Below are 27256 nucleotides of genomic sequence, written 5' to 3'. Positions count from 1 at the left end.
TTTTACATGTATCCTTTGAAATCAACAGACAAATCAAAGTCATTATGATCAGACTGGGACTACTTCTTAGTTATCAAGCGCACCCAAGTTCATTGCTTCAATTAACATGTTAATTAACTGTTGGCTTCAGTCAGGGTTTCATCCCGTTCTCTGGGCTTTTAAGTAATGGTCTACAGAAAAACAGCACAAGGAAAGCTGTGTGTTAACAAAACAGGGCAGGCAACGACACATTTACTAATCAACCTAATCAAAGTCTAAGTCAAATGAGGGGCCACTTGAAATGGCTGAAATACTGTCTGCACTCAAACTCAAGGGAGCCCTCCCTGTTCAGTTCACACTTTCTAAGTGTTTAAATAGGACTTTTGAGGTAAACTAAATGTTAGTAGGACATCATGGCTTAAATGCATCAACTGTTACAATTGTGTTGTGATCACATTATTGGACAAATAATATAAAAATGCTACAACATAACTTTATGTAAGAGCTCCCCCTAAATATAATCAAAGGGAGAAAAGGCTTTCACTGAATCACTTTTAAATATGATGAGAGTACAATTCTGAATTGCAGAGGGCACTAACCTGATGTTAAATCCTGATGACAAGTCCTACTTCACTCCACTTGGGGGATGATCTTGAAGAGATATTCAAACTGAAATACAAAACACATAAATAATATATCAGAGGTGAAGCCATGCTATGAGCATCACTTAGATTTGTAGGATTATTGGTAACTTCAGACAGGTATTTTGTTTGTTCAGCTTCATTTGGATGTCCTCTGACTCAACACTCTCCACCAAGGACGCCCCAATTACATAGGTAGACAAGAACTGCACACAGATGAGGGGCCTTTAAGGCCGGCAGTCTTACCCAATGGTGTACATAAACTGAGACGCGTTGAAGCCACCGGTCGGCCATATTGGCACTCCCCAGTAGGAGCAGTCCTTCATAGGTCCTTCATAGGAATGAACAGTATTTCAATGAAATGTTTCAAGGAACAAATGACATGTATTCACATATTTTTGTTGTTGTGGGGACAGTAACATTAGCATCTCAAAAAAGGATACATTAAAGAAAATGTTTTATATATTTATTTCACATTATATAGTTTAAAAGTACACATTAAGTAGTCTTCAATATAATAAATGTGGCAAAAACAAATGTAGACACATTCTATAGCTTACAAAATATAATACAATGGTGAGGGAGTGCCCCATCGGTCATCTAGTCTATATATAAATGGTTGGTCTTACCCCGTTGTAGCTAACTGTTATTATCATCATCCTTAGCTACCTAGGTGTATTAAACAGCCACACAGCCTATTTCTCCTGGTTTTGAAAAGCGCACAGCTAACATTAGCTCGCCGACAATGAATAAAATAACATTTCTCTGTTTAGCTCGGAGGTGTACAGTTAACCGTTAATCATGACCAAGACATTTTTACCGCAAACAAACACAGACAAATTATGATTTTGCCTCCACAGCAAAGTTGTCAAACTGTGCCAGTTCAAATGAGTGTGTTCCTATGGCAACCCAGCCACTCTTTGGTCCCAATACCACAGTATTCTTCCATAGATGATATCCATTCAGCAACCTTGTGGCACATTCCCCCTGAAAATAGACAGGTTTCTATTAGTTAATGTGTCCATATAACACAGATAAATATACAGTATACGGCTATTTGTGTAAAGGAAGAGGCAGGGAGAGGAAACTAACCACCAAATACTTACATTTTTTAAGTTGTCTGGTAGAGACAAACACAATTTTACTCTACCAAGATCTTAAAGTCATTTATATGAAAAGAAGACCTGACAGAGATGCATTTTCATGATAATTATCAGGTTTCCTTGGAACTAGTTTTCCTACTGTTTCAGAGATTGTAGTTGTGAACATACCTCGACTGTGAGGGATAGCGTGTGCCAGCCGTATGCTCTCGTTCCAGAATGACCCTCCGCAAGCACAGTCTCTCCAACTGTGAAACAAATAAGACTTGGTAAACAATAGGTATTAATATATCAATGGCTTGTGCACTAAACAACAACACATTAACTGATAAGAAGGAATTTGTTAAACGCAGGTGTCACTTCAAACAATTAAAAGGGGTAATCTGCAGTTCAAACACTAAACAAGTTAAGGGCTGGAGAAATGTAACCACTCAGACTCATAGACAGAGCTATGGATTCAAGGACTGTTATCCACGATATCATAATTATAGATTTAACCATGTTTTGAGTCTATACAGTTTTTGTTTATGATTACATTGTTCACAAACATTGGCGTCCCGGCAAAATAAATAGTGGGGGTACGCCGTACTGGTAAAACATGATCCTATAACAATAATGAAAACAAAATGTCGAAACTGTAGGCTATTACAGCATTATTTATCATTACCTCACGTCTGAGGCATGAAACATCAAATCACATTGTATTTGTCACATACACATGGTTAGCAGATGTTAATGTGAGTGTAGCGAAATGCTTGTGCTTCTAGTTCCGACAATGCAGTAATAACCAACGAGTAATCTAACCTAACAATTTCACAACAACTACCTTATACACACAAGTGTAAAGGGATGAAGAATATGTACATAAAAATATATGAATGAGTGATGTTAAAGAACGGCATAGGCAACATGCAGTAGATGGTATCGAGTACAGTATATACATATGAGATGAGTAATGTAGGGTATGTAAACAAAGTGGCATAGTTTAAAGTGGCTAGTGATACATTTTTACATACATTTTTACATTATTAAAGTGGCTGCAGTTGAGTCAGTATGTTGGCAGCAGCCACTCAATGTTAGTGGTGGCTGTTTAACAGTCTGATGGCCTTGAGATAGAAGCTGTTTTTCAGTCTCTCGTTCCCTGCTTTGATGCACCTGTACTGACCTCGCCTTCTGGATGATAGCGGGGTGAACAGGCAGTGGCTCGGGTGGTTGTTGTCCTTGATGATCTTTATGGCCTTCCTGTGACATCGGGTGGTGTAGGTGTCCTTAAGGGCAGGTAGTTTACCCCCGGTGATGCGTTGTGCAGACCTCACTGCCCTCTGGAGAGCCTTACGGTTGTGGGCGGAGCAGTTGCCGTACCAGGCGGTGATACAGCCCGACAAGATGCTCTCGATTGTGCATCTGTAAAAGTTTGCGAGTGCTTTTGGTGACAAGCCAAATTTCTTCAGCCTCCTGCGCCTTCTTCACCACACTGTCTGTGTGTATGGACCAATTCAGTTTGTCCATGATGTGTACGCAGAGGAACTTAAAACTTACTACCCTCTCCACTACTGTCCCATCGATGTGGATAGGGGGGTGCTCCCTCTGCTGTTTCCTGAAGTCGACGATCATCTCCTTTGTTTTGTTTTGTTGACGTTGAGTGAGAGGTTATTTTCCTGACACCACACTCCGAGGGCCCTCACCTCCTCCCTGTAGGCCATCTCGTTGTTGTTGGTAATCAAGCCTAGCACTGTAGTGTCGTCTGCATACTTGATGATTGAGTTGGAGGCGTGCATGGCCACGCAGTCGTGGGTGAACAGGGAGTACAGGAAAGGGCTCAGAACGCACCCTTGTGGGGCCCCAGTGTTGAGGATCAGCGGGGTGGAGATGTTGTTACCTACCCTCACCACCTGGGGGCGGCCCATCAGGAAGTCCAGTACCCAGTTGCACAGGGCGGGGTCGAGACCCAGGGTCCCGAGCTTGATGACGAGTTTGGAGAGTACTATGGTGTTAAATGCTGAGCTGTAGTCAATGAACAGCATTCTCACATAGGTATTCCTCTTGTCCGGATGGATTAGGGCAGTGTGATTGCGATTGCGTCGTCTGTGGACCTATTGGGGCGGTAAGCAAATTGGAGTGGGTCTAGGGTGTCAGGTAGGGTGGGTGTGATATGGTCCATGACTAGTCTCAAAGCACTTCATGATGACGGAAGTGAATGCTTAGGGGCGGTAGTAGTTTAGCTCAGTTACCTTAGCTTTCTTTGGAACAGGAACAATGGTGGCCCTCTTGAAGCATGTGGGAACAGCAGACTGGGATAAGAATTGATTGAATATGTTCGTAAACACACCAGCCAGCTGGTCTGCGCATGCACTGAGGACGCGGCTGGGGATGCCGTCTGGGCCTGCAGCCTTGCGAGGGTTAACACGTTTAAATGTTTTACTCAAGTCGTCTGCAGTGAAGGAGAGTCCCCAAGTTTTGGTAGCGGGCGTGTCAGTGGCACTGTATTGTCCTCAAAGCGAGCAAAGAAGTTGTTTAGTCTGTCTGGGAGCAAGACATCCTGGTCCGCGACTGGACTGGTTTTCTTTTTGTAATCTGTGATTGACTGTAGACCCTGCCACATACCTCGTGTCTGAGGCATTGAATTGCGACTCTACTTTGTCTCTATACTGACGCTTAGCTTGTTTCATTGCTTTGCGGAGGGAATAGCTACACTGTTTGTATTCGTTCATGTCCCCGGTCACCTTGCCCTGGTTAAAAGCAGTGTTTCGCGCTTTCAGTTTTGCGCGAATGCTGCCATCAATCCACAGTTTCTGGTTTGGGAATGTTTTAATAGTTGCTGTGGGTACGACATCGCCGATGCACTTGCTAATAAACTCGCTCACCGAATCAGCGTATTCATCAATGTTGTTGTTTGACGCAATGCGTATATATCCCAATCCACGTGACCGAAGCAATTTTGAAGCGTGGAATCAGATTGGTCAGAACAGCGTTGAAAAGACCCGAGTGCGGGGGCTTCCTGTTTTAGTCCCTGTCTATAGGCAGGGAGTAACAAAATGGAGTCGTGGTCAGCTTTTCCAAACGGAGGGCGGGGGAGGGCCTTATATGCATCGTGGAAATTAGAATAACAATGATCTAGGGTTTTACCAGCCCTGGTATCACAATCAATATGCTGATAGAATTGAGGGAGTCTTGTTTTCAGATTAGCCTTGTTAAAATCCCCAGCTTCAATGAATGCAGCCTCAGCATATGTGGTTTCCAGTTTACATAGAGTCAAATAAAGTTTGTTCAGGGCCATCGATGTGTCAACTTGAGGGGGGAATATATGTGGCTGTGATTATAAATCGAATTCTGTTGGTAGATAATGCGGTCGACATTTGATTGTGAGGAATTCTAAGTCAGGTGAACAGAAGGACTTGAGTTCCTGTATGTTGTTATGATCACACCACGTCTCGTTAATCATAAGGCATACCCCCCCTCCCCTCTTCTTACCAGAAGGAGGCTTGTTTCTGTCAGCGCGATGCATGAAGAAACCAGCTGGCTGTACCGACTCCGATAGAGTGTCTCGAGTGGGCCATGTTTCCATGAAGTAAAGAACGTTACAGTCTCTTATGTCTCTCTGGAATGCTACCCTTGTTCGGATTTCATCAACCTTGTTGTCAAGAGACTAGACATTGGTGAGTAGTCTTCTCGGGAGCGGTGCGCAATGTGCCCATCTTCGGAGCCTGACCAGAAGACCGCTTCCTCTGCCCCTTTTACGGCATCGTTGTTTTGGTTCGCTGGCTGGGATCCGATCCATTGTCCTGGGTGGTGGGCAAAACAGAGGATCCGCTTCGGGAAAGTCGTATTCTTGATCGTAATGGTGAGTTGACGTTGCTCTTATCTCCGGTAGTTCCTCCCGATTATATGTAATAAAACCCACGATTACCTGTGGTACCAATGTAAGAAATAACACGTAAAAAAACAACACTGCATAGTTTCCTAGGAACGAGAAGCGAGGCGGCCATCTCTGTTGAGTGAATCAACTTGAAAGCGGGTGGTATAGACTATGTTCCAAAATGCCATGTGGTTCGAGGAAAACACTGACATTTTGCCAAGGCAGAGATGAGTGGCCGAAAACCGAGACTCGCACGGACAACAGTGGAGCCATTCATTCTGTCACCAAATAGCATGACACTTTGTGGTGTTTAGTGGAGCCATTAATTCTGTCACCAAATAGCATGACACTGTGGTGTTTAGTGGAGCCATTAATTCTGTCACTAAATAGCATGACACTGTGGTGTTTAGTGGAGCCATTAATTCTGTCACCAAATAGCATGACACTGTGGTGTTTAGTGGAGCCATTAATTCTGTCACTAAATAGCATGACACTGCGTGTTTAGTGGAGCCATTAATTCTGTCAACAAATAGCATGACACTGTGGTGTTTAGTGGAGCCATTAATTCTGTCACCAAATAGCATGACACTGCGTGTTTAGTGGAGCCATTCATTCTGTCACCAAATAGCATGACACGGTGGTGTTTAGTGGAGCCATTAATTCTGTCACCAAATAGCATGACACTGTGGTGTTTAGTGGAGCCATTAATTCTGTCACCAAATAGCATGACACTGTGGTGTTTAGTGGAGCCATTAATTCTGTCACCAAATAGCATGACACTGTGGTGTTTAGTGGAGCCATTAATTCTGTCACTAAATAGCATGACACTCCATTAATTCTGTCAAAATAGCATGACACTGTGGTGTTTAGTGGAGCCATTAATTCTGTCACTAAATAGCATGACACTGCGTGTTTAGTGGAGCCATTAATTCTGTCACCAAATAGCATGACACTGTGGTGTTTAGTGGAGCCATTAATTCTGTCACCAAATAGCATGACACTGTGGTGTTTAGTGGAGCCATTCATTCTGTCACCAAATAGCATGACACGGTGGTGTTTAGTGGAGCCATTAATTCTGTCACCAAATAGCATGACACTGTGGTGTTTAGTGGAGCCATTAATTCTGTCACCAAATAGCATGACACTGTGGTGTTTAGTGGAGCCATTAATTCTGTCACCAAATAGCATGACACTGTGGTGTTTAGTGGAGCCATTCATTCTGTCACCAAATAGCATGACACTGTGGTGTTTAGTGGAGCCATTCATTCTGTCACCAAATAGCATGACACTGTGGTGTTTAGTGGAGCCATTAATTCTGTCACCAAATAGCATGACACTGTGGTGTTTAGTGGAGCCATTAATTCTGTCACCAAATAGCATGACACTGTGGTGTTTAGTGGAGCCATTAATTCTGTCACCAAATAGCATGACACTGTGGTGTTTAGTGGAGCCATTAATTCTGTCACCAAATAGCATGACACTGTGGTGTTTAGTGGAGCCATTAATTCTGTCACTAAATAGCATGACACTGCGTGTTTAGTGGAGCCATTCATTCTGTCACCAAATAGCATGACACTGTGGTGTTTAGTGGAGCCATTAATTCTGTCACTAAATAGCATGACACTGTGGTGTTTAGTGCAACAGAAGTAGTCTCTTTCCATTCACTGTTGCCAGTCGATAAACGTGTGCAGGAAACCTACTGAAGGAGCCCTTTGAAGTGATTGTTGTGTTCATGCCACAATAAAAGGTCATATATAGGCCTACAGAAGCTATTGAATGAATAGGGATTCCAAAGATAAATCTATGATCAGCAGTTTGACCAAGACTCACCTCCAACAACACATAACACCTCACATTATTCTGCCCCAAAACAATGAGAACTTCTCTCACTCAGTGGCATGAGGGCTACTTAAGTAAGCACTGATGCTGCCTCATGATAAGATATGCCAAAAATATTTATCTTATCCATGTCCAGCGTGCCTCTGCAGGGTGCTGTGGGAGAGATGCAGCACTGCAGAGCTCCATCAAATCAATTTAACATAAATTAGGCCTGTGTAGCCTACAGTAGAAAGAGTAGCCTGTGGAGTTGCCTTTTCTGTAGCCCCAGACTGGAGACCAAATGTATTACAATGTCATGAAACAGACACTTTAAAATCCTTAACTTATTAATGAGGAGAGAGTGAGTGCAGGAGAGAAAAACGGCAAGCGGGCAGACATCAGCTTTAGAGTGGCATAGTCAAACAGACAGACAGGAAATGGTGCTGAAAGTAATTCATTTCAACAATTGTCTTCATTTTAATTTGATTTCATTTAAATACCTCAAAGTCTGGGAACAGCTTGGTGTGTATCAGTAAAACCAGGGCTTAAATTAATTGAGAGTATGCCATACTGTTAGTTTAAGTAAAATGCAAAAAGGACACACATTAGCTTTATATTTTGAACTAAATAAAAGCCTTCAGATAATACAAAGTGTTCTATAACAATGTTTAACTCTGTGGTGCCTTATGCTACAAACAAGCTTTAAAATGCCCACAAAAGACATGACTGATGCATATGGGATATATCGATTAGTCTCTATGACATTCTGAAGCTGAGCTGCGGAATGTATAGCTATTCTGTCCCAGGCAGCATTTAGGGAAACACTTCTGTTGTTGGGCTAAGCGACGGACAAGTAGTAAGCAGTTGAAGTTTCCATTTTTCTGTGTTGGTCGAGCCACCTGTGTGGTTGGACAGGTAACTTTTTAAAGTGCCTGGTTAGATTCATACTCTAATATTACATTATTTGCAAACAGAAACCGTTTCTTTGTAAACAAGACACTCCGGTATGACATTGGACAAATATGGTAAGAATGCATATTTCTCTATCCATTTTTCCCTGAAACTTCTATTTTCATGATCCTCCTTTCTTTTGAGACTTTCAGAGCTACATTTTCTGTTGAATGCAAGCTGTTTTCCCCCAATCAACGGACAAAGAAACATCAAAAAAACGAATTTAAGAGGGATCTTGGTGATTTTATCACAGTACTCAGATTGAAAATATTAGGATATATTATTGACATTGAACTGATTTATATATCCTACTAATCAGATATGTTAAATTGGGTTTAATTTGTAGCATAGGTCTATGAATTGGGCTGCCATTATGTTCTGTTCTGCCGACTATTAGCTGAGAAAAAAAATGGTTCCAAGTCCAAACCTATTGCCGAGCCCTCCTGAATTCTATTCTAGTTTAGAGGGGATAGGTTGGGGGTGGTAATGTTTTGTCTAGCCTAGGGCGGCAGAACGTACAGGGCGGCAGAATGTAAAGGGCCACTCATAAATGTTTTGGGTGCACGAGCGTGCACACACAGGAGGTCCCGTACAAGGAAGAACTTAAATATACTTTCACCCCTGTATGAGTGTCTGCTAAATGACTAAAATGTAAAATCTCTTTCAATGGATAATCAACATTGAGATGCCTTTTAAGTCGTAGACTAGGCTTAACCTGTGTCTGGAAAAATGTCCATCCATTTACATTTATTTTGAGTAAAATACTGTAAAATACTGACCAAGGTCATTAGATCAACAACTAGGGGCAACTTCACCCTATACCTCGCCCCCCACTTCCCCTGCCCTGATTCCTCACCACTCTAATGGTCTGTTCTGCTGCCCAGCTAACAGGCATCTGTGTGACCACCTGGCACAGGGTGAAGACAATAGGACCAGGGTCCATCAGGTTTAAGTAATACTCAAACACCCCCGTCTGGTCAGCAAAGTGGAGCCTCAGAGAAGGAAGGGATCACTGCAGAGAGAGAGAAACAGAGAGAGAGAGCAAGCACAAAAGAGAACAGCATTAATTTAATCATTTACATTTTAATATGTTTTATGATCATTTGCGGGTTGTTTTTGGTAGATAGTGACATTTATCCTTTTTAAATGTACTTACCAACATTAAAGTCATCCTTGTATACTTTGGGGAATGTGTCAGAGGGGGTGGATCAGGGTACGTCCCTTTCTGCCCAGTGGTTATGGTGGTTAAAGTGTAAACCTCATCTACATCCAGGCTCAAAGTGAACAAACCATCGGAAATCTAGCAAGGAAAGTGTAAGGGAGCCAGCATGAAACTCATGGCAAAAAAAACTGTCCACACCAAAACATATCCAACGTAACCGCTCATAAAAGTTAGTTTGGAGATGTGAAATGTCACAGGAGGAGAAATATCATACTGTGCAAGACTCAAAACACGATCCAAAGACAAGATGACACTCTGTCTAACACTTTCATAAGCTTGGGCACACACCTCTTGTATAAAAAAAATATATACAGTTGAAGTCGGAAGTTTACATACATCTTAGTCAAGTACATTTAAACTCAGTTTTTACAAATTCCCTGTCTTCGGTCAGTTAGGATCACCACTTTATTTTAAGAATGTGAAATGTCTATAATAATAGTAGAGAGAATTATTTATTTCAGCTTTTATTTCTTTCATCACATTCCCAGTAGGTCAGAAGTTCACATACACTCAAATAGTATCTGGTAGCACTGCCTTTAAATTGTATAACTTGGGTCATATCTTTTGGGGTAGCCTTCCACAAGCTTCTCACAATAAGTTGGGTGAATTCTGGCCCATTCCTCCTGACAGAGATGGTGTAACTGAGTCAGGTTTGTAGTTCTCCTTGCTCACATACTCTTTTTCAATTCTGCCCACAAATTTTCTATAGAATTGAGGTCAGGGCTTTGCAATGTCCATTCCAATACCTTGACTTTGTTGTCCTTAAGCCATTTTGCCACAACTTTGGAAGAATGCCTTGGGTTATTGTCCATTTGGAAGACCCATTTTCGACCAAGCTTCAACTTCCTGACTGATGTCTTGAGATGTTGCTTCAATATATCCACATACTTGTCCTCCCTAATGAGCCATCTATTTTGAAGTGCACCAGTCCCTCCTGCTGCAAAGAACCCCCACAACATGATGCTGCCACCCCCGTGCTTCGGCTTGCAAGCATCCCCGTTTTTCCTCCAAACATAACGATGGTCATTATGGCCAAACAGTTCTATTTTTGTTTCATCAGACCAGAGGACATTTCTCCAAAAGTAAGCTCTTTGTCCCCATGAGCAGTTGCAAACCATAGTCTGGCTTTTTTATGGCAGTTTTGAAGCAGTGGCTTCTTCCTTGCTGAGCGGCCTTTCAGGTTATGTCGAAATAGGACCCGTTTTACTGTGGATATAGATACTTTCGTACCTGTTTCCTCCAGCATCTTCACAAGGTACTTTGCTGTTGTTCTGGGATTGATTTGCACTTTTCGCACCAAAGTACGTTAATCTCTAGGAGACAGAACACGTCTCCTTTCTGAGTGGTATGACGGCTGTGTGGTCCCATGGCGTTTATACTTGCGTACTATTGTTTGTACAGATGAACGTTGTACCTTCAGGTGTTTGGAAATTGCTCCCAAGGATGAACCAGACTTGCGGACGTCTACTTTTCTTTTTCTAAGGTCTTGGCTGATTTCTTTTGATTTTCCCATGATGTCAAGCAAAGAGTCACTGAGTTTGAAGGTAGGCCTTGAAATACATCAACAGGTACACCTCCAATTGATATCAATTATCCTATCAGAATCTTCTAAAGCCATGACATCATTTCTGGATTTTTTCAGTGTACGTAAACTTCTGACCCACTGGAATTGTGATACAGTGAGTTATAAGTGAAATAATGTCTGTATACAATTGTTGGAAAAGTAGATGTCCTAACTGACTTGCCAAAACTATAGTTTGTTACTTCTTCGAGATAGGGGGCGCTCTTTTAATTTTTGGATAAAAAACGTTCCCGTTTTAAACAAGATATTTTGTCACGAAGAGATGCTCGACTATGCATGCAATTGACAACTTTGGAAAGAAACAACTCTGACGTTTCCAAAACTGCAAAGATATTATCTGTGAGTGCCCCAGAACTAATGCTACAGGCGAAACCAAGATGAAGTTTCATACAGGAAATGCCCCAGATTCTGAAGGTGCTGTGTTCCAATGTCTCCTTATATGGCTGTGAATGCGCCAGGAATGAGCCTGACCTTTCTGTCGTTTCCCCAAGGTGTCTGCAGCATTGTGACGTATTTGTAGGCATATCATTGGAAGATTGACCATAAGAGACTACATTTACCAGGTGTCCGCCCGGTGTCCTGTGTCGAAATTATTGCGTAATCTCTTGGCCCATGCGCGTTCCATTTCTTCAGAGGAGAAAGTCAACTGCCACGAAGGATTTATCATCGATAGATATGTGAAAAACACCTTGAGGATTGATTCTAAACATCGTTTGCCATGTTTCTGTCGATATTATGGAGTTAATTTGGAAAAAAGTTCACGTTTTAATGACTTAATTTTTGTTTTTTTTCTTACCCAAACGTGATGAAGAAAACGGAGCGATTTGTCAACACAAATGATCTTTTTGTAAAAACTGAACATTTGCTATCTAACTGAGAGTCTCCTCATTGAAAACATCTGAAGTTCTTCAAAGGTAAATGATTTTATTTGAATGCTTTTCTGGTTTTTGTGAAAATGTTGCATGCTGAATGCCAGGCATAATCCTATGCTAGTCTATCAATACTGTTACACAAATGCTTGTTTAGCTATGGTTCAAAAGCATATTTTGAAAATCTGAGATGACAGTGTTGTTAACAAAAGCCTAAGCTTGAGAGCAAATAGATTTATTTCATTTCATTTGCGATTTTCATGAATAGTTAACGTTGCGTTATGCTAATGAGCTTGCGGATAGATTTACACAATCCTGGATACAGGTTTTTTCGTAGCTAAACGTGTCGCAGAAAACGGAGCGATTTGTCCTAAACAAATAATCTTTCAGGAAAAACTGAACATTTGCTATCTAACTGAGAGTCTCCTCATTGAAAACATCCGAAGTTCTTCAAAGGTAAATTATTTTATTTGAATGCTTTTCTGGTTTTTGTGAAAATGTTGCCTGCTGAATGCTAATGCTAAATGCTATGCTAGCTATCAATACTGTTACACAAATGCTTGTTTTGCTATGGTTGAGAAGCATATTTTAGAAAATCTGAGATGACAGTGTTGTTAACAAAAGGCTAAGCTTGAGAGCTAGCATATTGATTTAATTTCATTTGCGATTTTCATGAATAGTTAACGTTGCGTTATGGTAATGGACTTGAGGCTGTAGTCACGATCCCGGATCCGGGATGGCTCGATGCAAGAAGGTAACAAGGAACTTGTGGAGTGGTTGAAAAACTAGTTTTAATGACACCAACTTAAGTTTACGTAACTTTCAGACTGTATATATGTACATAAAAAGATCACAGTTGTCAGAGGAGTAAGTTTACCTTTAAGGGGCTCAGTTTCTTGAAGAAGAATGGCTTTTTAGTCTTGAAGTCAAACCTCGACTGCCATACCTGTAATTCCCTGATCGAGGCCTATGAAAAAGACACGTTTACTAAGACAAAGTAGCCTTTTAATCATTAACAGGGATAACTGTAACAATACTCACAAAAGATCCATTGAGTTGGAATGTTACATTCTGGGGTGTGACATTGAAGGGCAGCAGTGGAGGCCTTACGCACACAGAATGATCATGAGTCTGAAAGATAGAGAAAAAAATATCACATTTCACAGTCAATTTAATCTACAAACAAACTGTGGTCACAACACAGTCCTTGCATCAACAGACAGCGGAAGCGAGCTGATAACTCACCGGACTTCCTTCTACTAGCTAAAGCTTAGATCGGAGGCTCCTGGGAAAGCACAGCTTAGTATGATAGAGAGAGCCTGTGGAAATGGTTGACTTTCTCCAAAACCAGCCTTAAAAGTTAAGCTTCAGAGATCTAACAAGAGCTTTACTTGAATGGACTATTCAAATTAGGAAATGGTTCAAAGCACAGTGTACAATCAACAAAATAATTAAGCCTTCTACTAACATTAGATAGCATTACTCAAAATAAATATTCAGTGTAACAGACATAATATACAGGATGATAAATACCAACCATGGTTTCTATGACGACGGTGAGGTTTCCCTTGCTGTCAGTCAGTGTGACATAGCTTCCCCCGTTTGCCAGATGCCCAACGGTCTGCAGTTAGGTCCATCCAGGCTGTCTAAACTGGGTGGTGTGTGCTAGGAGACAATATTGTCAAATGTATATCAAATATTCAAATTATTTTTCTACATTAGCAGTTGTCACTTGCTTCAAGACGAGATGTGAGATGCTGAGAGCTGCTTTTGGGGAAGCTTCATATAACAGCGAATCTGTAATGTCATCAAACATTATTGTGCTAATCTGTACCTACTTTGCAAGTGTTAACAAGTGTAACTCATAACAAAATATATGAAAAACAACAATTTGAGGGTGAGCCATCCATTCCTTTAAGTGCAGAGGGTTACCAGTTGTCCAGATGGGTGATTCCACCACAGATGGGTGATTCCGCTCCTCTGCTGTCATCAAGCCATCTCGCCCAAAGGGAAGATCCTCATAGTAACTGGCTACCAGGTTCCAGGATATGGTGCTGAACAAACATATATTTCATTTTGGGAATGTTTGTTCAAATCGCCACAGGTTTTTATTTTAGCTGTTCTTAAATATGAGGCACACAAACACTGAGTGTACAAAACATTAAGAACACTGTCCTAATATTGAGTTGCTTCACCTCTTGCTCTCAGAATAGCCTCAATTAGTCGGGGCATGGACTCTACAAGGTGTCGAACATTTTCCACAGGGATTCTGACCCATGTCTTCCACACTTGTATCAAGTTGGCTAGATGTCGTTTGGGTGGTGGACCATTCTTGATACGCACAGGCAACTTAAGCGTGAAAAACCCAACAATGTAGCTGTGCTTGACACACTCTAACCTGTGCGCCTGGCACCTACTGCCATAACCCATTCAAAGGCACTTAAATATTTTATCACCCTCTGAATAGCACACATACACAATCCATGCCTCAATTGTCTTGAGACTTAAAAATCTTTCTTTAACCTGTCTCCTCTCGTTCATCTACACTGATTGAAGATGATTTAACAGGTGACATCAACTAGGGATCATAGCCTTCACTTGGATTTACCTGGTCAGTCTATGTCATGTCCCTAATGTACACTCAGTGTAGGCTTCTTCATCAAGGTTCAGAAGAGGGTGAGGAAAGAGGGCAACATAAAGGAGAGTGTGAGCCGTAGCTACGTAGTGTGAGTGAAATAACATGCTCAGAACGTGATCCGGATCCTTAGCTTTGATAAAGAGATGAAGAAAGATTTCTGTAAGGCTGGGGGCGAAAACTCCGTATTCTCAGCCAGGGCCTTAATTGACAACTAACTCTATTCAGTCTAACAACAAAAGTCAACTATTTCAATCACAGACGGAGTACCAAAATAAAAAATGACACATTTCAGCATCTCTGTGACAATTGACAATAAATGATCTAAGCAGGCTCAACTTGTCTAACTGCTAAGTTCACTTGCCCATGGTCAATAGGGCAACCCTTAATGTCAAGAACGACCTTCTCACTGTTGCCGTACTTAGGCTGATTTTGTGTACAAATAAATAAATAAAACGTACGCAGTCATGAGTCCGTTGAGAATGCGGGCCCAGCAGCCTCCCCCCACCTCGTCATTGAAAGTGCTATAGTCTTCAGACGACCACAGCTTCTTCTGTGTCTTCCGGGCGTCCATCACTGAGGTGGTGCCTGGGTAGTGGGCCCTGTCAGGCCACACACATGGAATGGTATGAAGGTGATGAACATACACGCGTGCGCATACAAACACATGTTCACACACATACGTATACAGACATACAGTACCAGTCAAAAGTTTGGACACACCTACTCATTCAAAAGTTCTTTATATTTACTACTTTCTACATTGTAGAATAATAATGAAGACATCAAAACTATGAAACAAAACATACATCATGAAAAACAAAATAAGCACTGTGAATGCAGAATGTCGTCCTGAGGAATACTTCCTGAAAGGATGGAAGAAATGCTTCATGAAGTAAATGGAAGAGGTGGTCTCTTCAAGAGATGACGCAGCATAATTCACAGAAACACTCTCAACTGCTTCGGCCAGCTCTCGGTCAACAAGCACTGAGTAGGTTATAGGCTGCCATTATCACTGGCTATGATTCTGACCTTCTCCAAACCCCCCTCATCCAGAGTTTACATTTTTTAATTTTAACTTTATTTAACCAGGCAAGTCAGTTAAGAACATATTCTTATTTTCAATGACGGCCTGGGAACAGTGGGTTAACTGCCTGTTCAGGGGCAGAACAACAGATTTGTACCTTGTCAGCTCGGGGGTTTGAACTCGCAACCTTCTGGTTACTAGTCCAACGCTCTAACCACTAGGCTACTAGGCTACGCCCCAGTGTGCCGCAGCAGCTACCCAGTGACAAAGAGAGAAAGGTGAGTGAGAAGGTGATGAGGTATTGAAGAACCATTCAGGACCATGGACTACATTATTGTATTCACCTTTTACTTTAACATATGCCAGCGCCATGCAATAGATGCATCTTAGATACTAGAGGGGACACATTCTCTATTAGTAGATAATCAACTCCTGGTAAATGCAATGTCTTGGGACTTCCATGAATATATGCACTAAATAAGATTATCTAGATGAATTATGAAGAATGTATTCGAATTTGTACTGGTGCACTGGAATGCACTTAAAACAAAGTTTGGATTACCAGGAGTTGCCTGTAATTGCGTTAGGCATCTACATCTCCTGACTGCTCAGGCATCTGAAGTAAAAACAGCCACCAACATTCAGCTTATTGGCTAGTCTGAACACAACAGAGCAATCACAGTTATGAAACTGGATGGCATCACGCAGACTTCCTTATTGCTTGCCTGCCAAGTGTTCTAGAAGGGTGGAGTGGAATAACTAACTGGTGACAAAAGCGAACTGAAAGACCGTTCAGTTCCTCAATCACCTTAACTGGCATCTGGGTTTAATGATGCAATGTTATTTAACACTTTACTTTGGTGAAAATGCATCTGAGAGTATGATTGTTTGGTATGGAGCAGTGCATTTATAGACCTACAGAACACTATTGCCTACACCACATCTACAGAGAGAAATACCTGTGAAATGACTTAGCTTCACGTGAGAAATACCATACCGAGTGAGACGGAGTGAGTAGGAATAGCAGGGGCTGTTTTGTATCACTTCAGAGCAAGTTGTGGTCCAAGTTGTCCTCTACTTAACCTACCACCTCGACAGCATTGTTGAGGTACGGGTCTACAACCATAGCAGTGGAAATTTCCCAGTCACCGTCAGCTGCGATGATACCCACACCGATTAAGCCAACTTTATCCAACGTGTCTCAGAGCACCTTGGTCACAAATTAAATGCTCTCAGATGCAAACAGCTGATCTATCTTGATAGGATGTTGATGTATTTATGAACAATTGTATACCTCTGCATCTCTCTCTGCCAATTGCATATAGACCTAAATTAACAAAATGGCTGCAATAGTAAAACCAAATGTTAGTGGCTGTTGTTTTCTTCTAAGACAGTTCACATTGTGTAAAATGCTAATGGCTGCTAAAATAGGGAGAGAAAACCTTGATGTACTTGCTGTCAAAGTTCTTTTAATTCCAGATCTATATAGTTCGAAAACATCAACAGCATATGTTTAAACAGGTGGGTAGATTGAAGGAACACATACAGTATGTAGATCGTGTTTGTATCCAATTAGCTGAAGTTAAGATAACTAACTTAGGAGTCACTGGCTTACTGGTGTTCTTCCATGCCGTCCCTAGGAGGGGTGCGTCACTTGAGTGGGTTGAGTCACTGACGTGATCTTCCTGTCTGGGTTGGCACCCCCCCCCCTTGGGTTGTGCCGTGGCGGAGATCTTTGTGGGATATACTCGGCCTTGTCTCAGGATGGTGAGTTGATGGTTGAAGATATCCTTCTAGTGGTGTGGGGGCTGTGCTTTGGCAAAGTGGTTAGGGTTATATCCTGCCTGATTGGCCCTGTCCGGGGGTATGATGGGGCCACAGTGTCTCCTGACCCCTCCTGTCTCAACCTCCAGTATATATGCTGCAGTAGTTTATGTGTCGGGGGGCTTGGGTCCGTCTGTTATATCTGGAGTACTTCTCCTGTCTTATCCGGTGTCCGGTGTGTGAGCCCTAGGACCATGCCTCAGGACTACCTGGCATGACTCCTCCTTGCTGTCCCCAGGCCACCTGGCCGTGCTGCTGCTCCAGTTCATGTTCTGTTATAATCTCCACCCGGCACAGCCAGAAGAGGACTTGCCACCCCTCATAGCCTGGTTCCTCTCTAGGTTTCTTCCTATGTTTTGGCCTTTCTAAGGAGTTTTTCCTAGCCACCGTGCTTCTACACCTGCATTACTTGCTGTTTGGGGTTTTAGGCTGGGTTTTTGTACAGCACTCTGAGATATCAGCTGATGTAAGAAGGGCGATATAAATACATTTGATTTGATAAGGCCTGCTTTTTTTTACCCTTATTTTATCAGGTGAGGCCTGCTTTTCTTTTGAAGTCAGAAAGTGTCTATCAGCTACATTTATGCCTAGACTATGGTGATATTTTATATATGAATGCTTCCACTCAGTGTGTGAGATCAATTGACATCCTTTACCATGGAGTATTAAGATTTATTTTAAACTGAAAAACTCTTAAGCAACACTGGACATTGTAAACCAGGGTTGGCTGCATTGGTGTAAAGTACTTAAGTAAAACTATTTTAAAGTACTACTTATGTAGATTTTTGGGGTATATTTTTCACAACTTTTACTTCACTATATTCCTAAAGAAAAGTATGTACTTTTTACATTTTCCCTGACACCCAAAAGTACTCGTTACATTTTGACAGGAAAATGGTCCAATTCACACACTTATCAAGAGAACATCCCTGGTCATCTCTGCCTCTGATCTGGCAGACTCACTAAACACAAATGCTTAGTTGTAAATTATGTCTGAGTGTTGGGAGTGTGCGTCTGCTATCCGTCAATAACAAAAAAACAAGAAAATTGTGCCGTCTGGTTTGCTTAATATAAGGAACTTTAAATTATTTATACTTTTACTTTTGATAATTAAGTATATTTAAAAACAAATACTTTTTTAAAAACTTTTACTCAAATAGTATTTTACTTGCTGACTTTCACATTTTATATCAATGTATCTTAACTTTTTTCTTCTTTTTTTTTACAATTTAGTACTTTTTCCACCACTGGTTGGCTGGCCTTCTCTAGTCACTCGTATGCTCAGCCACTGGTATACTTTTATTTCAAAGCCTTTTTGGGTTTACTGCCATTTTATTTGGGCATTTTTATTCTTCAAAAACGTGGTGGGTACTCTCTTCATTCTCAGTACTTTATCCTGCTAACTGTTAGAAGACCTGCTAACTGTCCGAACTCAATTTGGTAAAAGGAGTCTAATGAAAATCCGTACAAAATAGTTTTAAAACTGGAAGAACTTGTCCCGATTGGAGTTTTTAAATAATTGCTGACAGATTGAGGCTGATTCCTTGACCTGTCAATGTTTTTAAATGTGCTGTTCTATGATTTTGTTATACTCCTGTGATTTTTACTAGATTACTTGTAGTTTTTCATGTTGTCTGTAATTGTGTAATGAATTGGTGCTGCCTATCTTGGACAGGACACCCTTGAGAAAGAGATTTAAAATCTCAATGAGACCTTCCTGGTTAAATAAATTACAATATTCTCAATATACAACCCACAAAAACAAATAGAATACACACCCCAACATAATCAATATCCAGGTCATGGTACTGCTTGGCTCCTAAGATCCAGGACACCACGTAGGATGCAGTTATAGCAGGTAAGTCATATGGCCAGTTCTTCCCTTGCCCAACCCAAACTGGGTTAATGAACGGCTACCCATTAAGTGAGATAAGAGGTATTCGTTATCGTTACATTTGTAGCTAATTTACTTTGAAAAGGTAGTCCATTATCTGGCTGCGGTAGGGTTCAGCATAATTTACAAGCAGGTGAGATGTTGCCTAAAACGAAGAGGGAAACGTGTCAGAATGTGACAAAGATTAAATTGTAAATGTACTCTTTTGTTGCATTGATCATTCTCGTACAGTCGAACCAGGAAGAAGCCTAGTTTTAGCAGCTAGCATTAGCTACTTACCCCTCCACCGCTTAAACATCCAATGGAGTCAAACTCTCTCCCTAATCTGATTTTATCATCCAAAACGTAGATCTCAGGAGTGCAGAGATCAAAACACAAACAAACACACAAGGCGATAGAAAAATATTATTTATAAATCATCCTCAATGTTTACAAAAGTCTGGCTGACTACTGTGAGCGATTGAAAACGCAAGAGTTTTCATATAACCACGCCCCAATGTAGATCATGTGACAACAAGGTGTATGATATCGAACTTGTTTTCTTACAATGAGACTAGGTAAAGGGAGGGCTTTATTCCAATCAAATCTAAGATCTCTTTTGACCAAATAATGGTCCAAAAATGTATGCACTTTTTTTGCCTCCAGCCGCCATCAGCTGCCGCCAATGACATACACTAGGTCAACATGGAAACAGGGAGATTTCATCGGTTCCGTGGTGGAAAAAGTACTAAATTGCCATACTTGAGTAAAAGTAAATATATCTTAAAGGGTAGGTAGCATAAACTTAACCACATGTAACATATGAATTTGCATTAGAATATGCATCAAAAGTCCCAATGCAAAGTTACACCTCACCTTTCTATTTTTCGAGTTATTACATAAACTCGATCAGAATTCAGAAGAATGCTAATGTCATGTTGGAAAATGTGATGTAATATGGAGGACCCGTCAAGGCAGCCTATTGTTCCTGTGATAGCCCTGTGTGTGGTAGCCCTCTCCTTTAGCTTAGCGCCAACCTCATGTTAATCCAGGGGATTTTGATTGGGGAAGCAGCGAACCTTCACTGTGGGGACAACGTCGCCGATGCTTTTTCCTTATGAAGCCGGTGACGGAGGTGGTTCGCTCGTTGATGTCATCGGCAGAGATGTCCCGAGACTCGCCGATGACATCAACGAGCTAACCACCTCAGACACCACCTCAGACACCGCAGTCCTGTAGCATAATTTCTGATTCTGTTGACTATTTCTCAATGGTGGGAGTCACGGGTACTTCAGGTTTGAACTTCTGCTTGTAAACAGGAAGCAGGAGTATGGAGTCATGATCTGATTTGCTGAATAGCGGACAAGGGATGGCCTTGTATGCTTGCTTGCGAGTAGAATAGCATGGGTCGAGACTTCCACTGCGCTCGAGTCGGCACACCATTTGTTGTTAATGAAGAGGCAAACCCCTCCCCTTTCGATTTCCCTGACTCCACTGTCTCGTCCACTCAGAGAATGGAGAATCCATCCAGTTGTATCTTGTCCAATAGCCATGTTTCAGAAAAGTAGAGAATATTGCAATTACTAGAGTCCCGTTGCTAGCAAATCCGCGATCGGAGGTCATCCATCTTATCGAGTGACTGGCCAATAGAATGGAGGGAACAGGTGGTCGGTTTTCCCTTCGCCTTAATCTCACCAGGACCCCCACTCTCTTGCCTCTGTAACGATTCCCCGTAAATTGGGTCGGAAGTACAGAAAGAGCCCAGGGCAGATAAGTCGAGTAACTGCCGATCTGATGTTCAACAGTTCTTGTCGGTTAAATGATAGCGGACACATTTCGTGAAAATGAAGTAAAGATTAACGACAAAAGAATCTCAATCTAGCAAAGTTTAGTCGGAACTCGCAAAATGGCGGGCATCCAAAATGGCACCACACCCCTTAAAAAAAAGGCGCCATTGTGTGTTGAAACAGTTACTCTTTTAAGTAGGTGGATGCATTCCAACCGTCTCCCTTTCTCTATGTATTTCTTGCTTGCTTGAATTCATTTTTTTCTCCCTCATTCTCTGTTCTGCTCATTGGGGCTCCTGAGTGGCGCAGCACATTAAGGCACTGCATCTCAGTGCTAGAAGTGTCACTACAGACACCCTGGTTTGAATCCAGGCTGTATCACAAAATTGGCCCAGTGTTGTCTGGGTTTGACAGGTGCAAGCCATCATTTAAATAGGAAGTGGTTCTTACTGACTTGCCTAGCTAAATAAAGGTAACATTTAAATCAATAAATACATCTGACCCTTCAAGTAGGAGGGCAGTCTCATAGCTACAAACTAACAGCATGGTTACCTGTCCTCCTTTATCTCTCACATGTTTATTTTCGCCGAGACACCAGTATGACCAGACCCAAATCCGGGTCCATTGGAGTTGGGTCAGTTTCCCCCTACTACATGTAAAGTGGTTTGAGCACGTGGAAAAGTATCAAATCCACTGACTATCATTGTCATGCCATACTATTTTGTTTAATTTCATGTGTATCTGAAGCTTTTACTTTCAGTAAATAGTAAAGGCCTCCTTGAGTTAAACTGCAGTAGAGGCCATGATGCCATATAGGTCAAAACGAAAACGGAGTCTGCAAGAAACTACAACAACTGCAGCTTCTGTGCTTCCACAACCTCATAACAAGGAGCTTGTTTATCTCTCATGCAATGCTCAAAGGCACTAATGGAGTCCATTCTAAAAGTTGTCAGAACTCTAAATATATGGCTCAGTTGTACATGATTAAAAAAACATACAGTAACAATGAATAATGAAAGAGAGCAACCCGGCTCTACGTATTCTACTGGTTTGTGACTGCCTCCGGTTAGAGGGGAATAAGGCAGCCCAAGAGTTAACACTCAGGGAACTTTATTTAAACACACAAATAGTCAAGTACATGAGGATGGTCCTGTAAATGTATTTGTGTTCACGAATTCCATGCACAAAACTCTACACATGATAACACCGTCAGGGCCAGGGAAATATTTTGTGCAACGGACATGTCTGACCAGCGCAGGGCTGGCTAGGGGCATCTGACCAATCAGAGAATGTGTGATCATTGCATGGGCAGAGTGTGGGGTGCATGGGGAGAATCTGATTGGCTGAAGCCACGAAGTGGAGGTAATAGCATTCTCTCAAGTCAGGGGGAGAAAATGTGAGCATGGGTGATAGCCAGACTCCGTGGCGCCTGCCAGACAAAGAAACACACACACTGGAAAATAGTCCTAGGACCTGGACTGCTTACTTGATGAAGTGACGTTCAGTTATTCTTGGTAAATTGCATCCCCTTTTCATTTTGGAATATTTATATTTTAAGATATTTTGAGCAGTATAACAATACACACCAACAAAACACAAATCTAAACATCTATCCATGGAGTAGACACAGCAATGATTGCTTTCTATGCCTGTTAACAAAATTCCAGGTGGGAGAGAGGCAAGCAGGTAAAGAAAATGAAGACTGAAGGAATAATCATGTGAAAGATCTAGACTTACATTTCAAAAACAAATCTTACCAAAATTAAGTAGCTTATAGGACTACCCATATGGTCAGTGTGTTCCATACAACAGCATGTTAAAGTTGTATTTATTTTTGGTTCCAGGTGGAACCCTCTGTGCAAAACGTTGTACATGGAACCCATAATTGCTATACCTGGAACCAAAAGCATTTACCTGGAACCAAAAGGCATTTTTCAAAGGGCTCCCCCATGGGGACAGCCGAAGAACCCTTTTAGGTTCCAGATAGCACCTTTTTTTCTCAGAGTGTGCGCACACTTACTAGACAATGTTGAGATTGCAAGAAAGACATTTACTGTACATGTGACATTAAAAAGTTGAAACTATAAACTTGATACACACACACACACACACACACACACACACACACACACACACACACACACACACACACACACACACACACACACACACACACACACACACACACACACACACACACACACACACACACACACACACACACACACACCGAGTCATGGCTGAACGATGACATGGATAACATACAGCTGGCTGTGTTTTCTTCCATCAGCAAGATATAACAGCTGCCTCCGGTAAGACAAGTGGTGGCGGTCTGTGTCTATTTGTAAATAACAGCTGGTGCATGAAATCTAATATTAAGGAAGTCTCAAGGTTTTGCAAAAACTAAAGCAGGACAGGAAGTACCAGTGACTCGCTCAATAAGGAAGTGGCCAGATGAAGCAGATTCTAAGCTACAGGACTGTTTTGTTAGCACTTACTGGTATATGTTCCAGGATTCTTCCGATGGCATTGAGGAGTACACTACATCAGTCACCACAACAGCATCGATTACGTCGTCCCCACAGTGACCGTATGTACATACCCAACCAGAAGCCATGGATTACAGGCAACATCCGCACTGAACTAAAGGGAAGAGCTGACACTTTCAAGGAGCGGGACTCTTACCCGGACACTTATAAGAAATCCTGCTATGCCCCCAAACGAACCATCAAAAGTGTCAATACAGAACTAAGATTGAATTGTACTGTACCGGCTCCAATAATCGTCAGATGTGACAGGGCTTACAAACTATTATGGACTACAAAGGGAAGCACAGCCACAAGCTGCCTAGTGACACGAGCCTACCAGACGAGCTAAATAAATTCTATGCTCTCTTCGAGGCAAGTAACACTGAAGCACGCTTGAGAGCGTCAGTTGTTCCAGACGACTGTGTGATCACGCTCTCCGTAGCCAATGTGAGTAAGACCATTAAACAGGTCAACATTCACAAGGCCGCAGGGCCAGACGGATTACCAGGACATGTACTCCGAGAATACGCTGACCAACTGGCAAGAATCTTCACTGACATTTTAACCTGTCCCTGACCGAGTCTCTAATACCAACATGTTTCAAGCAGACCACCATTGGTTATCTTGGTGTTCTTTGAGCCTGTTTTCATGTGTGAAAATTAACGTTGTGTATGTTGACTCTTCACAAAATGTGGTCTCAACTTTTCTTACATACACTCTTATCCAGAGAAATGTACAGTAGTGAGTGCATACATTTTCATACTGTTCCCCCATGGGAATCATACTCACAACCCTGGCGTTGCATGTGCCATGCTTTACCAACTGAGCCACACTGATTACTTTTCTTCTTCTGTGAAACTGCTATTGCAATGATCTTTTTTTTATCACGCAGTAAAGAAAAGGCCAAGTACTGACCTGAATACCATTCATATTTCACAAAGAGGAAATGATTAATCTCTTTGCTTCATCTGTATATAAAAAAATGTTATCTGTAAAAGTTATGTGCTTTGTGTTCATAGAATAGAAGGATTTTTTTTTTTTTTTACAAGGGGAGTGCAGAAGCTTTTATGAATTTACTGCACACATCTACAAAATATGAATGACACAAGCTTGGAATCGGGTGTGCTTGATTTCTCTACACAACCGCTTAAAGATGATTCAATTAAGCCCTCATCATAGACCAGTAAAGTAAAGTGTTATCAAATTATTTATGATGGCAATCACTTATAGCTTTAGATAAAACATGTATGAGTCACGTTTTCAAAATTGAAGTTAAGTGTACTGTAGGCCTATGTTTACTGTTCTGGGTGTTCTAGCCACATGTCCAGAGGTACAAGAAGCCCATCAACGATCAGGAGCATCTCTAGTTTATTTTCATGTAGACACCAACATAATCTCTCAGCGCTTTCAATGGAGAATTTCCATTGAGAATGATTTTTAGTCCAGGACTTAATCTGTGTCCAGGAAACCAGACAATAGTGTTTTATTTCTTTGCACGGTCGGATGACTCGTGTCTGAGACTGATGTTGATTGGCCAGTGTGGAGTGGGGAAGAGCACTGTGGGTAACACCGTCCTAGGCAAAGAGGCATTTGAATATGGACTGCGTTGGTCTTTCCTCCCTGACCAGCGACTTTTGGAAAGCAGAGGCAGTGTGTGGGAGAGGAGTAACAGTGGTTGAGACTCCATGCTTGTTCAACAGTGAGCCTTCTAGAGAGGCTCAGATGGAAAAGGCCTCGTCTCTGTATGCCCCTGGACCTCATCCCTTCCTTCTGGAGAGGCTCAGATGGAAAAGGCCTTGTCTCTGTATGCCCCTGGACCTCATCCCTTCCTTCTGGAGAGGCTCAGATGGAAAAGGCCTTGTCTCTGTATGCCCCTGGACCTCATCCCTTCCTTCTAGAGTGGCTCAGATGGAAAAGGCCTCGTCTCTGTATGCCCCTGGACCTCATCCCTTCCTTCTGGAGAGGCTCAGATGGAAAAGGCCTTGTCTCTGTATGCCCCTGGACCTCATCCCTTCCTTCTGGAGAGGCTCAGATGGAAAAGGCCTCGTCTCTGTATGCCCCTGGACCTCATCCCTTCCTTCTGGAGAGGCTCAGATGGAAAAGGCCTCGTCTCTGTATGCCCCTGGACCTCATCCCTTCCTTCTGGAGAGGCTCAGATGGAAAAGGCCTTGTCTCTGTATGCCCCTGGACCTCATCCCTTCCTTCTGGAGAGGCTCAGATGGAAAAGGCCTTGTCTCTGTATGCCCCTGGACCTCATCCCTTCCTTCTGGAGAGGCTCAGATGGAAAAGGCCTCGTCTCTGTATGCCCCTGGACCTCATCCCTTCCTTCTGGAGAGGCTCAGATGGAAAAGGCCTTGTCTCTGTATGCCCCTGGACCTCATCCCTTCCTTCTGGAGAGGCTCAGATGGAAAAGGCCTTGTCTCTGTATGCCCCTGGACCTCATCCCTTCCTTCTGGAGAGGCTCAGATGGAAAAGGCCTTGTCTCTGTATGCCCCTGGACCTCATCCCTTCCTTCTGGAGAGGCTCAGATGGAAAAGGCCTTGTCTCTGTATGCCCCTGGACCTCATCCCTTCCTTCTGGAGAGGCTCAGATGGAAAAGGCCTCGTCTCTGTATGCCCCTGGACCTCATCCCTTCCTTCTGGTCCTTCAGCTGAGACAATTCACACCGCAAGAACAGAGAGTGATGGGGACTACATCTGACGAGGTCAATGAGTACACTGTTGTTCTCTTCACAGGGAGGGAGAGACTAAAAAACATATTAATAGATGAGTTCATTCAACAAGACAATCCTGCCTCCGCTTGTTCAGAAATGTAACGGTCGGATATATGTGTTCAGCAACAATGCCATGGAAAACAACAATCAGATCATAGAGCTCTTAGCTAGAAGAGAAACAATGTCAGGAAACATGGAGCCGTTCACTCTCAAAAAATACCTAGGTTATTCAGGTGACAGCGAACAAGGACAACAACCAATGAGAGAGTGAGAACTCAGGGCTACCTCAAAACTGCTGGTGTGGGGCTTGTTGGTGATGGTTCTTTTTATTATGCTATTTTTTGGTGGGGGTTGTGGTATGGGCATTGCTTGGGGTGAAAAATGGGGCCATTGGGTTTGGTATCTCCATCACCCTATCCATTATGGTTGTAATGATCAAAAGGCAAATAAAATACACGTATTATAGATTTTAGAGCCTGACAGAAAGCCGACTACACGTTTCACTCCAAACTCTACACTGTCATCAATTAACTAGCACTTTTGTTTTCAATAGATCCTGCTAATGACACAAAACAAACTTAAAAAAAGAATAAATGTGAATACCCATTATCATGTGTACTGTATATGACTGTTACACACTAAGGGTTCTATTTCAGCTGGTTGTAAGGAGTGGCAAGTGTCAAACGCATGTTAGTTTGGTCATGTTAAAACTGTCGCACTGGCATATATTTCGGCTAGCTTCTGCCGAGGGGGAGGGGTGGCAATATTTGAGGTGTGTTCTTAAAAACAAGCGCAAAAGTGACAATTTCATACAGTGCTAATGGGAAGTTAAGACCCACAAAAAGCAGGTC

The 27256-nt window shown here is 42.1% G+C and overlaps 1 pseudogene; it reads right to left on the bottom strand.

Annotated features, from left to right (window-relative positions):
* Positions 1–1092: 1092 nt before the first annotated feature.
* On the bottom strand, positions 1093–21691 carry LOC118369053 (galactocerebrosidase-like; annotated as a pseudogene).
* Positions 21692–27256: the final 5565 nt, after the last annotated feature.

Source organism: Oncorhynchus keta, chromosome 35 (genome assembly GCF_023373465.1).
Source record: "Oncorhynchus keta strain PuntledgeMale-10-30-2019 chromosome 35, Oket_V2, whole genome shotgun sequence".
Classification (NCBI taxonomy): Eukaryota; Metazoa; Chordata; class Actinopteri; order Salmoniformes; family Salmonidae; genus Oncorhynchus; species Oncorhynchus keta.
This window is presented reverse-complemented; position numbering and strand designations above follow the sequence as displayed.